Below are 13,679 nucleotides of genomic sequence, written 5' to 3'. Positions count from 1 at the left end.
CTACTGAAAGCTACCTTACATTTGACTAATTCTTAAATGACAATAAGTTTTTTAATAAATTATTCTACTACTTATAGTTATTATCTTAATGGTTGAATTTCTAAATGCAACTTCTATTTTTTTTTAACTTAAAAGAACTCTCTACTCAAAATCATCAAACAATATCACATGCAAACACGACCTTAGTGTTTTTAACTTCTTTCAGAATTTTGCTCATCTTATTTTGGTCTATTTTATAACATCCATAAACCTAGTTTACACCCTAATTATAATTTTGAAAAAAAAAAACCATAAGCATAAAATTAATCATAACTGTTCCAAACTTTGTCTTTATTGATACTTTGTTATTACTATATCTTTTTTCTGTTTTAGAATGATAATCAACCTAATTAAGATCATTTAGAAAACTTAACAAAGTTTTAATATAGACATAGAATTACTTTGCATGCTTATAATAAAGTCTTTATATCCTAAAAATTATGACACACAACATTTCTTTTCCTGTTCATTTTGAACAACCAAATCATTACTTTTATAAAATGACTGAAATGCTTTCAGGAGAATATTTTTATCTTTGATGAAAGTTTTATTAAACTTTCAATGAAAGTATTGCTTATTAAAATTTTATGAGATAAAAAATTAATCTGCATTGTTTTTCAATCATTACTTTCAAATAATTGTCGCCAATAAACTCTTAAGACAAATTCATTGTCAGAATAAATTTACAAACTAATTTTGTTTCCAATTGATAACTGCCTCTCTCAAGTGCACTATCAAACAAAACCATTATTTCATTGTTTCATTACTTTCATAACACAATGTTTGTTTTGATATTTAAAAAATGACATAATGTTGGAACAGATTATTTTTAAAAAGAGAATAATGTAGATTTTAACAGTATATTTACTACTATTAACAAGTCTTGCAAGAGATTACAAATCACTTCATTTTTTAGCTACCATTAATTTAAAAAATGAGAGACATCTCTATAAGATGATATGAAGATAGACTACTTTTTCTATTTTCTTTATTACTTTATTAGATTTTTCTACTTGTCTAAGGGGAAATAGCTTATACATAAAAGTCAAGTTGGGAGACAAAACAATATTTTACTTTAATACAAAAATTATTTGGTATCCTACCTCAAATTTAAGTGTCATTAAAGATTATTTCAATAGCATTTCAGATTCTTGTTAGACGTGTGTGTGTGTGTGTGTGTATGCTCTCTAGCTGACTGCAGTGTAGACTTCCTTTTTTTACTTTCTTTACCATATATTATAACCTCATATAATGTCTTAATGAACTAAATTTACATAGTTTTCTTAAACACATTTTTATTAAGTCATCAGGATACAGTAACTATACCAAGAAGAGAAGAGAAAATCAATAGCATGGGTTGATACACACACATATCTGAGTACACAGATGCAGTCTCAGAGAGGAGAGAGAGAAAGGAAGTTCTTCAAGCTCTATGAAATCAACAGAGATTGAATTTATTCTGAACAACTTGAATTATAAAAAATAATTTGGTGATCTATACCATTGTCAACATAACTACATTATTGAGAGCAATGTAGTCAATGACTGACTGTAAATGCTTAGCCTTGAGGAAAAGCTGAGAATCAGTACATATTTTGCCATGAAGATGTAAACTTTTTGCATTTTGCTAGTGCTATTGCCTGAGTTTAGCAGAGAATTTAGATGGTAAGACCTAGCTTCATTTTCGTAAAATGAAATTATAATACATGTTTTAAAAGGTGGTTTGATAATTTCTTAACATTTTTAAAATAATTATTTTACTTTGGTGATTGTATAATTATAAAATATTTAACTGTAAAATATTTTGTTAACTTAAAGTTATCAAACAACACAATTCAAATATTGAATTAACGTATTTTATTTCATAATGCCTGCAAATGGAATTAAACATATAGGTCAGAAAAATAGGCTCCGTTTTTAATAATTCTTTATGGTTCTTTTAAATAGTAAGTATTATGACGTCATGCATTCTCAGTGAAATTTTACCAAGAAAAAGATTATTTTTCTTAGGATTAAGCAGCAGAAAGTATTTGCCAAAATGTGTCATTCTGGGTCAAAAATTTAAAAAGGAATGCCTGTTATTAATAAAGCATAGATAAAACTTTTATCCTTCTAATATGTGATTGGGGATATTATATCTTATAATAATTTTTAAAGTATAAAACAATACATACAATCTCATATTTAATAAACAAGAAATAAAATGGTGATGATTATAAGACTGTAATATTTATAATGATAATAAATTATTTGGTAACTTATTAATAGGTAGGTAACAAACAGAGACAAAAGTACCCACATTTACCTACTTATAAATCTAGGCTATTTCATCTTATTAAGCCTTTATTTTTAGAAGAAACAGAGATGACCTTCATATTGTCAGTGGAATTTTAGAAAACATAAACATTCTCCAGACAACAGAAATTTTTGAGCCTTGTATAAATTGATTTAGCTATTTAATTAATGCTTAAATAAATAATAATTTTCAGTTTTAAGACATTCTGTTTTAAAAATTGAGGGAAGACAACGATTTTCTACAAATTATTCTCTTTTTAGTTGAAATTATCTTGTAGTATATATTGTGAAAGCTTAAAGCCTAGAAAGCCCTAATGATATTGGAAAAACAATTATCCAAAAGAGCATAACAGTCCTGGAAAGGGATGTATTAGACACAGATGTGCTGCTACTTTAAAAGAGACTGATAGTGCTAAATGGGAACTAAACAACAAAAGCAAAAACCAAGCCAGAAAAAGAGGAAAACTATTTTTAAGAGTTGCTTTTCTCCTTGTTCATCTGCTACATTAGATATGAAATTAGTATTTACTAGTAGCAGATTTAAAACATTTAGAAATTTGTATATGCAAAAAGTTTTTTCTGCTTTATTTGTAGTATTATAATATTTCTCCATGTTATTTTGGACATACAAAGATAAATTTAGGGTTTCCAAGAGTCGAATTAGAAAGAGAAGATGTCTAGTACTGTAGAACGAGAGTAATGGGCTGAGAGTCAGAAAACTGAATTCTATTTCCATCACCATATTTAATAAATTTTTCTAGTCTTGACTATATTACTCAGTATTTAGAGTAGGCTTTCTTAAATTTTTAATAATATATTCATAATCAACTCTGAATGTTGCCATGTAATTATAAGTATCACAAATAGGTGAAAATACATACACACATACTTATACACACACACACACACACACACACACACACACACACATATGCATATGTGATTATATATATGTCAGGAATTAGTTACTATAGAAAGATTTTGAAAGCAGCTTTACTGCTGTGATGTCCAAATGACATTCCTCCTGTTTGAGAATTTGCTACAATCTACAGTGTAGAAATAAGCTGGACTTATGTTCAGAAATATGTCTGGAGTTAGCTTTTCAAATTTCATTTAAAATTGTCAATACTACATTCCATTCAGTCAATGATCAAAGCTTATAAACTAGTTTTAACAAAATACATCCAATCCAGAATTATACTCTAAAATCTATTGAATAAATATGCATTGATTGTCTATTACCTGCAAGCTAACATGGTAGCCCTTGGGTATACAGCAAAAAGCAACTAAATGATCTCATCCCAATAACTGTGTTTAAGAATGCTCCCGAAGGCCAGGGGCCTGTAATTCCAGCACTTTGGGAGACCAAGGCAGTGGATCACCTGAGGTCAGGAGTTTGAGAACAGCCTGGCCAACAGAGTAAAACCCCGTCTTTACTAAAATTAAAAAAAAAAAAAATTAGTCAGGTATGGTGGTAGATGCCTGCAGTCTCAGCTACTCGGGAGGCTGAGGCAGATAATCACTTGAATCCAAAAGGCAGAAGTCGCAGTGAGCCGAGATTGTACCACTGCAGTGACAGAGAAAAACTCTCTCAAAACAAAAAAAAAAAAAAAAAAAAGTTTATGGAAATTCATTTTGAAAAATATAAAATTTTTGTCACTGCAATTTGTATATCTCTACTTACTAGAGTAGATTAATATCTTGTTGAATTTTATCATTTTTTATTTCTTTGTAAATTTTATATTAATGGACTTCCAAATTTTTCTAGATTATTTTTTCTTGTATTTTAGGAGTTCTTTTTGTTTGAGATGATATACTTTTGTCATCATGTGCTCATTTTGTTTGCTATTCACTTATTGATTGTGAGTTTTGTGTGGATGATGGGAATAAGGCTCCTTTGCTGGTCAATTGACACTAGTAAACAGGAAAAGAGGGGGTTCTTGTTTAGAGAAAGGGCAAATGGGAAAACAGAGAAGACAGATGGAGAAGAAAGTCTTCTTTTGCTTTACTCTTCCTTGTGCATCTGGTTGAAGGGAAAACACACACACACACACACACACAACAGTTACCTATGTCTGACATACATAGATACGTATCCCCATGAAGTGACACTGGAGAGATGCACCCATGAGAATTTCATTTTAATATAAGGAGGTGATTTAGAAACAGGGATGGAAAACACTTTCTGTTCTGTATTTCCCAATGTTGCATGCTTAATAATTGAACTGCAAAACCAGGATTTTCTAAATTTATACTGAAAGTTTTAAATAATATGCAAGGTAGTATCCCTGAATTATATCATGGTTTTACTATAGTTGTATGTTAAGCCACAGAAACTTTTAGAAATACCAAATATTAAAAAAAAAAAAAAAAAAAACAAAGAATGGTGGCCGGACACAGTGACTCATGCCTGTAATCCCAGCACTTTGGGAGGCGAAGCAGGAGGATCACCTGAGGTCAGGAGTTCGAGACCAACCTGACCAACATGGAGAAACCCCATCTCCACTAAAAATACAAAAAAATTAGTTGGGCTTGGTGGCAATGCCTGTAATCCCAGTTACTCTGGAGGCTGAGGTAGGCGAATCCCTTGAACTGGGGAGGTGGAAGTTGGGGTGAGCCCAGATTGCATCATTGCACTCCAGCCTGGGCAACAACAGCGAAACTTGTCTGAAAAAAAAAAAAAGGTGAAAAGACTCTTTGCTTCAAACATTTGCTGAATTCAATGTGTCTGTTTTAGGTTTGGTAATTTTAACTTTTGCATAGTGAAGAATTAACTTTACTGAAAGGTTGATCTGCCCTTCACCCTTGGCTCTTGGTTAGTGATGTCTAGGCCACTGGAATATCCTTCCTGATGGGAGTGTCTTTTCCTGGGAGCTTTGACCACTACACAGTCAAAAAGTGTTCTACGATGGAATCTTTGGACCACAAGTTTTTAGCTCTGCCTCTAAAAGGGCCTGGGGAATAAAAATGTCACTTCAACCTCCAGAAAGGACCTACCAATAAATATATGCCACAGCAATGGTAAGTGATTGAACTCTATTAAAAATTCTGGACATCAAAGACCTGAAAGCTTTTCCAGTTAAGAATACCTCATGTGTATGGTTACATATAAATGCCCAGAAACTAATAAATTCCCCGGCCCCCTGGATTGAGGGCAATGAGAGTTTCATGTTTGGCACCTTTGCTGGATTATAACCTACGTATAATACTTCATCACCTGACAGATATTAAGTTGTATTTGTGTAACCGGAGTAAGTGCAGCCGGATTTCCTTGTTCCCACATTGGAAGTTAAAAACGGGAAGCTTGGGTGAAAACCAGGACTCCTAACCACTAGGCAACCACAGAGGTGGAGTAGCTGTAGCAGAACTTATGAAGGCTCTTGGCCTTCATAACCCTGAAGAATGGGGAAGGGGGCCTAGGTGTTGTGGTGAGTGTTACAGCTCAAATAGAATTAGTGGACCCAAAGAGTGTGCAATAGTGCAATTTATTAGGCAGAGGGAAAGGACAGCTTCCACACGGTGGAAGGGATCCCAGAGAGATTGCCATCCAGACTGGGGCACTAGAGCTTTTACCCCTGAGTTATTCCCTCCCCATTCATGTTCTCCTCCAATGAGAGGGGTCCTTTCAAACTTCCTCTGGCTTAGTTGATTTTGAATATTTTACCGGATTGGCTACTGTTTTACAACCCTGAGTTACAGAGCCCCAACCTTCAAGAGCCTTCGGAAAATGGAAATAAAGGCCCCTAGCCTGCCAGAGGTGGGAAAGTGGAAACAAAGGATCATGGCTGGCCAGAGGCAGAAAAGCAGAAACAAAGGCCCCTAGCAGGCCCAGGAAGTCCCTCTTAAACAGTCCCTCATATCATTTTTCTGTAATAAGCTATAACCACAAATAAAAGTATAACAGCTTTTAATGAGTTCTGTGAGTCTTTCTAGTGAAATCAAATACAAAGGTAATGTTGTATACCTTGTCCCGTGAACTTTAAATGGATATCTGAAATAATGGTAATCTTGTGCTGACTGATTATTCTAAACTTTGTAATTGACCACAGCTCTCAAAGGTCAATTAGAGATATGTAAATATCTCTAATATATTGTTGATGAAAGGGACATTAGTAAGTGAAACACAATAGTAAATAAACAAAACAAGTATTTAAAAGTATCTTCTAAACAGTCATTAAAAATTTTTAGTCAAAGGTGTATACTATCTCTGGTTATATAGCCAGGTTGAATCAAAAGAGCGAAAATAAAATTGTGAAAAAAATTAGCAACTATATTTTCCAATTGTACTTGGCAGAAAAGCTGAGAAATTCACATCTGTTCCTGGGAATTAATATTCCCTTATCACAGAAGAAACACCTTAGGTTATTTGATATAGCTGCCATAAAATATAATATCAAAGTGAAACAGAAATATAATGTTATATTTTTAACCCTCTGAGAATCCACTTCAAGTGGCTACAAGCCTCCCAGTCACTGAAGAATGTATTCACTTAAATGAATGAAAAATAATGATAGACACTTGATCAAAAGGTAAATGGCATTACCATTATCAGGTCTTGATATAAAAGAAATTCTTACAAATCAAATTATATGGCAATTACAATTTTTAAATGTATCCATTTTTTCATTATGTAGTGAATCAGAAGAAAACGTATTATTTTATGTTACATTAAACATTTATATTATATTAAATATTATATATTTAGGTTGCATTGAGCAGGAAAAAAGAGACACCTACTTTACTAATTTTTAGCTACTACTAAGATGATGGAATTAAATTTATAAAAAAAGCTTTTTATTTCAAACAATGATATCCAAGATTGAAATTAGGACAACATTGTTTTTTTTTTTTTTAATCCAGTAAATATTAGCCAAGAGTATTCTGAAAAAACAAAACAAAACAAAACAAAAAATGAACAAACAAACAAACCAAAAAAAACAATGCTGTCCTAGTCTGTTTTGTGCAGCTATAACAGAACACTACAGATTGGGTAATTTATAATGAAGAGAAATTTATTTGCCTCATTGTTCTGGAGGCTGGGATGTCCAAAAGCATAGTGTCTTGAGGTACTATCAGAGAAGGCCTTTGTGTGATGTCGGCAGACGAAAGGGCAAGAGAGAAACAGAGTAAACAAGAGATTGAAATTGCAGCCTCTAGCCCTTTTGTAATCAGCAGGAATCCATTCATGAGGGTGGATTTCTCATGACCTAAATGCCTCTCTTTAGGCTTGTCTCCCATCCCTCTTGCATTGGGATAGTGTTATCAACACACACTTGTTAGGGAACATATTCAAACCATAAAAAATGCCAAGTTACTGTATGTTGTCAGACAAAATATACAAGGTGCGAACTCCAGAAATATCATCTCTACAAGTAGACAACATATTGTTAACTTATACATAATATGACTATTTTGTATAACACAATAAATTACTAAATTCTCCAGATATCTCTCCAGGTCATTCTTGAAACAACTTAGTTTAAAAATAAACAACAGACTAGCTTCAACAAAGTAAGTATAGTACAAAATATTATGCTTTTTTGCAAATAGTATTTTGGTTTATTAATACTGTTTTCACAGGTGATCATGACTGAGAAAAAAACTCACTGGTTACGATCTGAACAGTCAGAAAAGTTTAGCTGCTAATTTTGTATATGTGCATTTTTTCTTTTCTTTTAAAAGGAATGCTCACTTTAAAAATAATATTAATAAAAATACAATAAGGGTTATACTAAAATGTATATTAAAATAACTTTCATGTACTTTAATTTTTGCAATGTAATAGTATTAGGTAAATTTGAGACTGTATATGATAAAAAAGACATTCAATAATAGATTATAATTTTAGGTGAAATGTTTAATATGTTTAATTCTCATCCAAATCTAATTTCATTTCGACATAGCAACAGCTCTTATTATTACATATCAACATTTTACCACTGTAAAAATATAACATACAGGCTGGGCAGTTTGGCTCACACCTGTAATCACAGCGTTTTGGGAGGCTGAGGTGGAAGTTTCACTCAAGAGTTTGAGATCAGCCTAAGCAACATAGGGAGACACTAGCTCTACAAAATTTTTTTCTAAAAATTAGTAGGCAGGTCACGTGTGCCTGTGGTCCCAGCTACTTGGGAGGCAGGGTGGGAGGATCACTTGAGAACAGGAGGTTAATGCTTCATTGAGCTATGACAGCACTACTGCATTCCAGTTTGGGTGACAGAGCAAGGCCCTGTCTCAAGGTCCTATTTTGTGGGATCGGATGTATTTAATAATTATTTTTTAGATATAATACAAAAAAAATAAATGTTTTAAATTGTGTGTCTAATATATGGAACAATGCAATGTTTATATGTCAAATATTTTAAAACATTCAGTTTATATGACACTTAATAGTTATACATAGTTATAAATCATGTTTATATTAATCTTTATGTATACATGCAAATTAGCTAATTGCTTAATTTTAAAATTAAATAATTATACACAGCTCATGAAACACGTTTATCATCTGTACCATTTGTGCCAAGATTGCTGTAGATGAACTAATTCACAGGAAATTTACAAATGTGTGTAATTTATGAGTCATTTTTAACTTTCTAGATGTTTACATTAAAATAATATGTATGAGATAAATAATAATACTGTAAGTATTGTCCTAAAAAGATGCTGCTAGATTTCAGAAGTGACTTAAATTGTATTTTTCTGTTTTCCATATTTAAAATGATAATTTGCATCACATAATGCAAATATACACATTTTGGGAATTTTTCTCTAATTAAAGAATACTTTTAAAAATATTTATTAAAACTTTAAAACAGAGTTTTAGTTTTCAGTTTGAGATAAAGTAGAATCTCATTTGTTAGAAACTATGTTCTAGAATTATCTTATAAAATGATTAAAATTAGAAAAGAGTCTGTATTGCCCATAGGAATGGAAATCAACTAGGAAAGTTGACTCACTAATTATTTAGCAGACTTGAATGAATTGGTATCCAAAAGTATTACTGCCCACAAGCCTGCCCTGGGGTTGGAACAGGTGTTGTTTCATCAGAATTCTGCATTGCTGCTGTTTCAAGGAGGAATTCAAAAAGACAACCCAGGGAAAGCAAATCTCATCTATGTGACATGAAAAGCCTGACTCCTAAGCTAGTTTGTATGCTTTCTGCCCTTTCAGTTATTTCCTAGACTTCTCTCTGTCTCAAATAGATCCCTTACCAATTCCAAAGCAGCTGGTATAAGTCCTCTCCTGAAAATGGCAATAGCACCCTTGCATCAAATGTCAGGCACACAGGTGTTTCAAGGGATCTGAAATACAGCTAGGCAGAAGCCAAATTTCAGGTAGAATCACCCATAAAGGTTGTGACTATGAGGCCAAAAATTGCCTACTAATCTTCCTTCCAAAGGTTTACTGCTAAAGGCTACACTTAAGAACCTTCCTCCTCAAAGCGAGTCACCATTAAATTCCTCTGCAACTGTTTGGGAGATTGTTTTAGTTGGAATTACAGTGGTATAATGATTGCAGTGCTCATTGCCTCTGTGCATAACACCTGCAAGTTCTTTAGTCTTTATTATCTCTCAAACAATTTCAATTACTTTGAATACTTTGCTAGCACGCTGAGTAGGAGTAAGAAAAGTGTTCTATTATTCCTGATGCTAATTATTACAAATTGTCGATCAGTCTTGACAGCAGATGATGCTTTGTCTTGTTGTTTTCCATGGGCAAGAGGCTATAGAAACTTTCCTTTCGGGGATGGGGAAAGGAAAAAGAAAGTTTAGGTCTTGAGGATCACTTCATTTGCACTACAGATATAATTTGTGTGTGTGTGTGTGTGTGTGTGTGTGTTCAAAGTGTAAATCAAAAAGTATTTGAGATAAGTCTCAATCAATTTGGAAGCTTATTTTAACTAAAAGTTAAAGATATGCCTGTGACACAGCCTCAGGAGGTCCTGACATGTGCCTAAGGTGGTCAGCCTACAGCCTCATTTTATACATCTTAGGGAGACGTAAGACATGTATCAATTATGTAAGCTATACATTGGTTCAATCTGAAAAGGAAGGTCAACTAAAAGTGGGGGAGTGTTGGGGATGCATTTCAGGGCATAAGTGAATTCAAAGATGTTCTGATTGGCGATGTTGAAAATGTTTATCTAACAATCTGTAATCAATAGAAGAAAGTGGGTTAATACAAGGGGTTGTGGAAACCACAGCTTTTATTATGCAGATGAAGCCTCCAGCTAGTAGGCTTCAGAGAGAAGAAATTGTTAATATTTCTTATAAGACTTAAAGAGACTGTTCTGTCAGGCTTAAGGTCTCTGTTTTAACATTAATGCTGGTCAGCCATACCTGAATTCCAAAGGAAGCAAGGTATGATGAGGCATGTCCGACCACACATTTCTATCATGGCCTGAACTAGTGTTTCAGATTTTTAGAATGCTTTTGTTGGAGAGGAGGGATCCATTTAGTTGGTAGGCAGGCTTAGAATTTTATCTTTGGTTTACCAAAGAAATCAACTTACATGAAAGTAAACGAAGTTAAATCAGAGGAGTCTGTTGTCTGAGTGCGGAATAATGAATCTGGGAAACGCCTGAACATAATTTTACTTTTTTGGAATCTCAGGTTTTCTGGGTATTTCTTAATAATTATTACTGAATGGAAGATGCACCCATTTTTTCCTTGCTTTCTCATCCAGCTCTACCACCTCCAGTCATTGTATTTTTAAGTATTTAATCATGAAGGTGAAATCTATTCATAAAATGTTCCTGAGTCTAAACACCATTTTCAGAGTTTTCTTTTTTAATCTTTGCCTAACTCCAGGCAGGCAAAGGGACACTGTATCTGTGGCAGCAGATATTTTGTATCACAGATGAGAGTTTGTCATAATAATTAATTTTAGATGCATCCTAATTTATGGAAGTAATTGCCTTAAGTAACAGTTTACACACTAAAACTTTGACACATCTCTTATAGAAAACACTCAATTTAGGGAGAGATTCAGGTGTGTGGAAAAGCAAACTCATTGGCAGAGCTTACCTCTTAGGTTGTTCACTACAGGGATACCTTTGGGAGAAATAGGTATTAGGCAGGAATACTAGGCAGAAATGTAGGAATATAGAAGTGAAGCACATACCACCTTAATATGCATCATGCCCAAGCTAGTGTTTATCTTATATCAAAGTTTACATTAATTTATGAATTCATTTGCTTTTAACAAAGATGCTAGTGTTGTTACCCTAAATTTGCTTTTAACAAAGATGCTAGTGTTGTTACCCTAAATTTAGAAACCTTAGGAGAGGACCTTCATTATTTTGGTAGAGAAGGGAACACATGACTGATGACCCCATTCTATGGGTAGGAGAATTAGTCACTCATGATTTTTGTGTTCTTAAGCTATAAACTTACCTTATAAGCTATAAACTCCAGTTATAAAGTACATAGGTATAATACCTAATCTTAGACTTTAAAAATACCCTTCTTTATAGACCTTTTTTTCATACCAAAATGATTTCAACTAAATCTCTCAGGAGTATTATAGAGATTTCAGCATCAGACTCTTGTAAGTGAAAACCCGTATCTGCCCTTGTTACCAGTAGTGAATTGATATGGGTCTGCAGCAGCCTCAATTCGTGCCTCCTCAGAAGAATTCAACTGAAGAGCATGAGGCAGAAGGAAAGACTGAGGCAAATTTTAGAGCAGGAATACAAGGAAGGAAAGTACAATTGGAAAAGGGCCAAGCAGGCAACTTCAGAGAGTCAAATGCCAGGACTGACCTTTTGGCTTGGAGTTTTATACGTTGGTATGCTTCCAGGGTCTTGCATTCCTTCTCCCCGATTCTCTCCTTGCAGTGTGCTGTCCCTACGTGCAATGGCCTTGCTAGACCGTGGGAGGGGAGCATGCGCGGTGCGTTTACCAGCGTTTTATGCATGCTCACCAGCGTTTTCTCCGCGCTCTCTTGAAGCATTCTTCACTTACCTGTGCAATGTCATATACCAGTTAAATTCCACCACTTTGACGCTTAATGCACTTGCTTGAGCTTACTTGCCCAACTCCTGAGATCTTATTGGGAAGCTACATCAGTTTCAGGTGTTTCTATCTTCTGGGAAATTGCCTTTCCCTGACACCAGCTGTAACCAATTGAGAGAGGCAGGTGGGAGGAAGGTCTGTGGAGAAACTCCAACCAGCCTGCCCAGTAAGGTGGAGTCTCGGGAATTCCATACCCTTTGTAGCTGGGAGGAGCCTGGTCCCGCCTCTTCCTGTGTGGAACCTGGATTTTGAGCCGAGGGCAGGAAGGACTCTAGCAGCGGATCCTGGCCTAGTGAGAGTCCCTGTTTATCCCTTTTCTTCCTTTTCACCCAATAAAACCCTATCTTAGTCACCATTCAAATTGTCTGCATGCCTGCATTTTCATGGTTGTGTGACAAAGAGCCCGGTCTTTACTTGAGTTAAGGGAGAAGTCCTGCAACACAATTATTATTTCAGAAGGGCTGTGTGACAACTGCCTAACTCACCTGATGGTTTCCTGACATTCTCGGTGGGAGAGCAGCGGGCAGTGTGGTGGGAGGGTGCTCGCCTTCCCTGCTCACGCCTGACTAGCTACCTACTGTTAACTCCCTCGTCATGTAGTAGGAATAGTGCTGATGGAAAAAATCCTAAATCAAATTGTCCAAAAAGATGATGGGTGCTGGTCTCATTCCAAAGTACACAAATTAGTCTAATAAATTGAGACTCTAACAGTATAGACTTTTTTTAAAAGAATAAATTATATGCAAATCCTAATTTATCATAGTAGTTTGCAGTAGTTAAGCTCATCCATAGAGTTTTGGTTTCTTTTCAGCGAGTCTTCATCTGACCTTTAGAATAGCTGAGTTAGGCTAACATTAAAGTAATTAATCTCAGCATTCTTGTCATGTTAGCATGAGCAATTGGGGAATGCATAACATGTGTGTTATGTAGATCCCTAGCCCAAATAAAAGCAGGCTGTGATATATAAATTAGAGACTTTTATGATTCTTAATGTTATGGCTTTTTAGTGAAACCACAGAAGGAAAAGCATAAGCAAAGTTTGATCTCACATTTATAACTTTCATAAATTATTCAGCTGAATCTGGGTTTTTGAGGTAACTATAAATGAAAATCTTTCTTGTATGTTTATGTGCCAGATATGTTTTCATATGTTCCACTGCCACTTTGAAAAGAAAAAAAATACTAACTTTAGTTACTTCGGAATGGAGTAGGGTTACTAGAGATTAATAAAAAGAAACAAAAGAAGAGCAGCCAATTCAGACCTCTAGCAAGAGTCCAGAAAACTGAGGTAGAGAGCAATCAACAAGCTGTTTTCTTAGATTTCTT

General features: G+C 34.3%; 1 long non-coding RNA gene across 1 annotated transcript in view; it reads right to left on the bottom strand.

Annotated features, from left to right (window-relative positions):
• The window catches only part of LOC144581927 (uncharacterized), a 176,673-nt gene extending 164,168 nt beyond the window's left edge, over window positions 1-12,505 (bottom strand). Inside the window, exon 1 of the long non-coding RNA XR_013533377.1 lies at window positions 12,101-12,505. This is a non-coding gene — a long non-coding RNA (uncharacterized LOC144581927). The remainder of the gene's footprint in view (window positions 1-12,100) is intronic.
• Window positions 12,506-13,679: the final 1,174 nt, after the last annotated feature.

Source organism: Callithrix jacchus, chromosome 3 (assembly GCF_049354715.1).
Source record: "Callithrix jacchus isolate 240 chromosome 3, calJac240_pri, whole genome shotgun sequence".
Classification (NCBI taxonomy): domain Eukaryota; kingdom Metazoa; phylum Chordata; class Mammalia; order Primates; family Cebidae; genus Callithrix; species Callithrix jacchus.
Note: the sequence above shows the minus strand (reverse complement) of the source record. Positions and strands in the feature narration are given on the sequence as shown.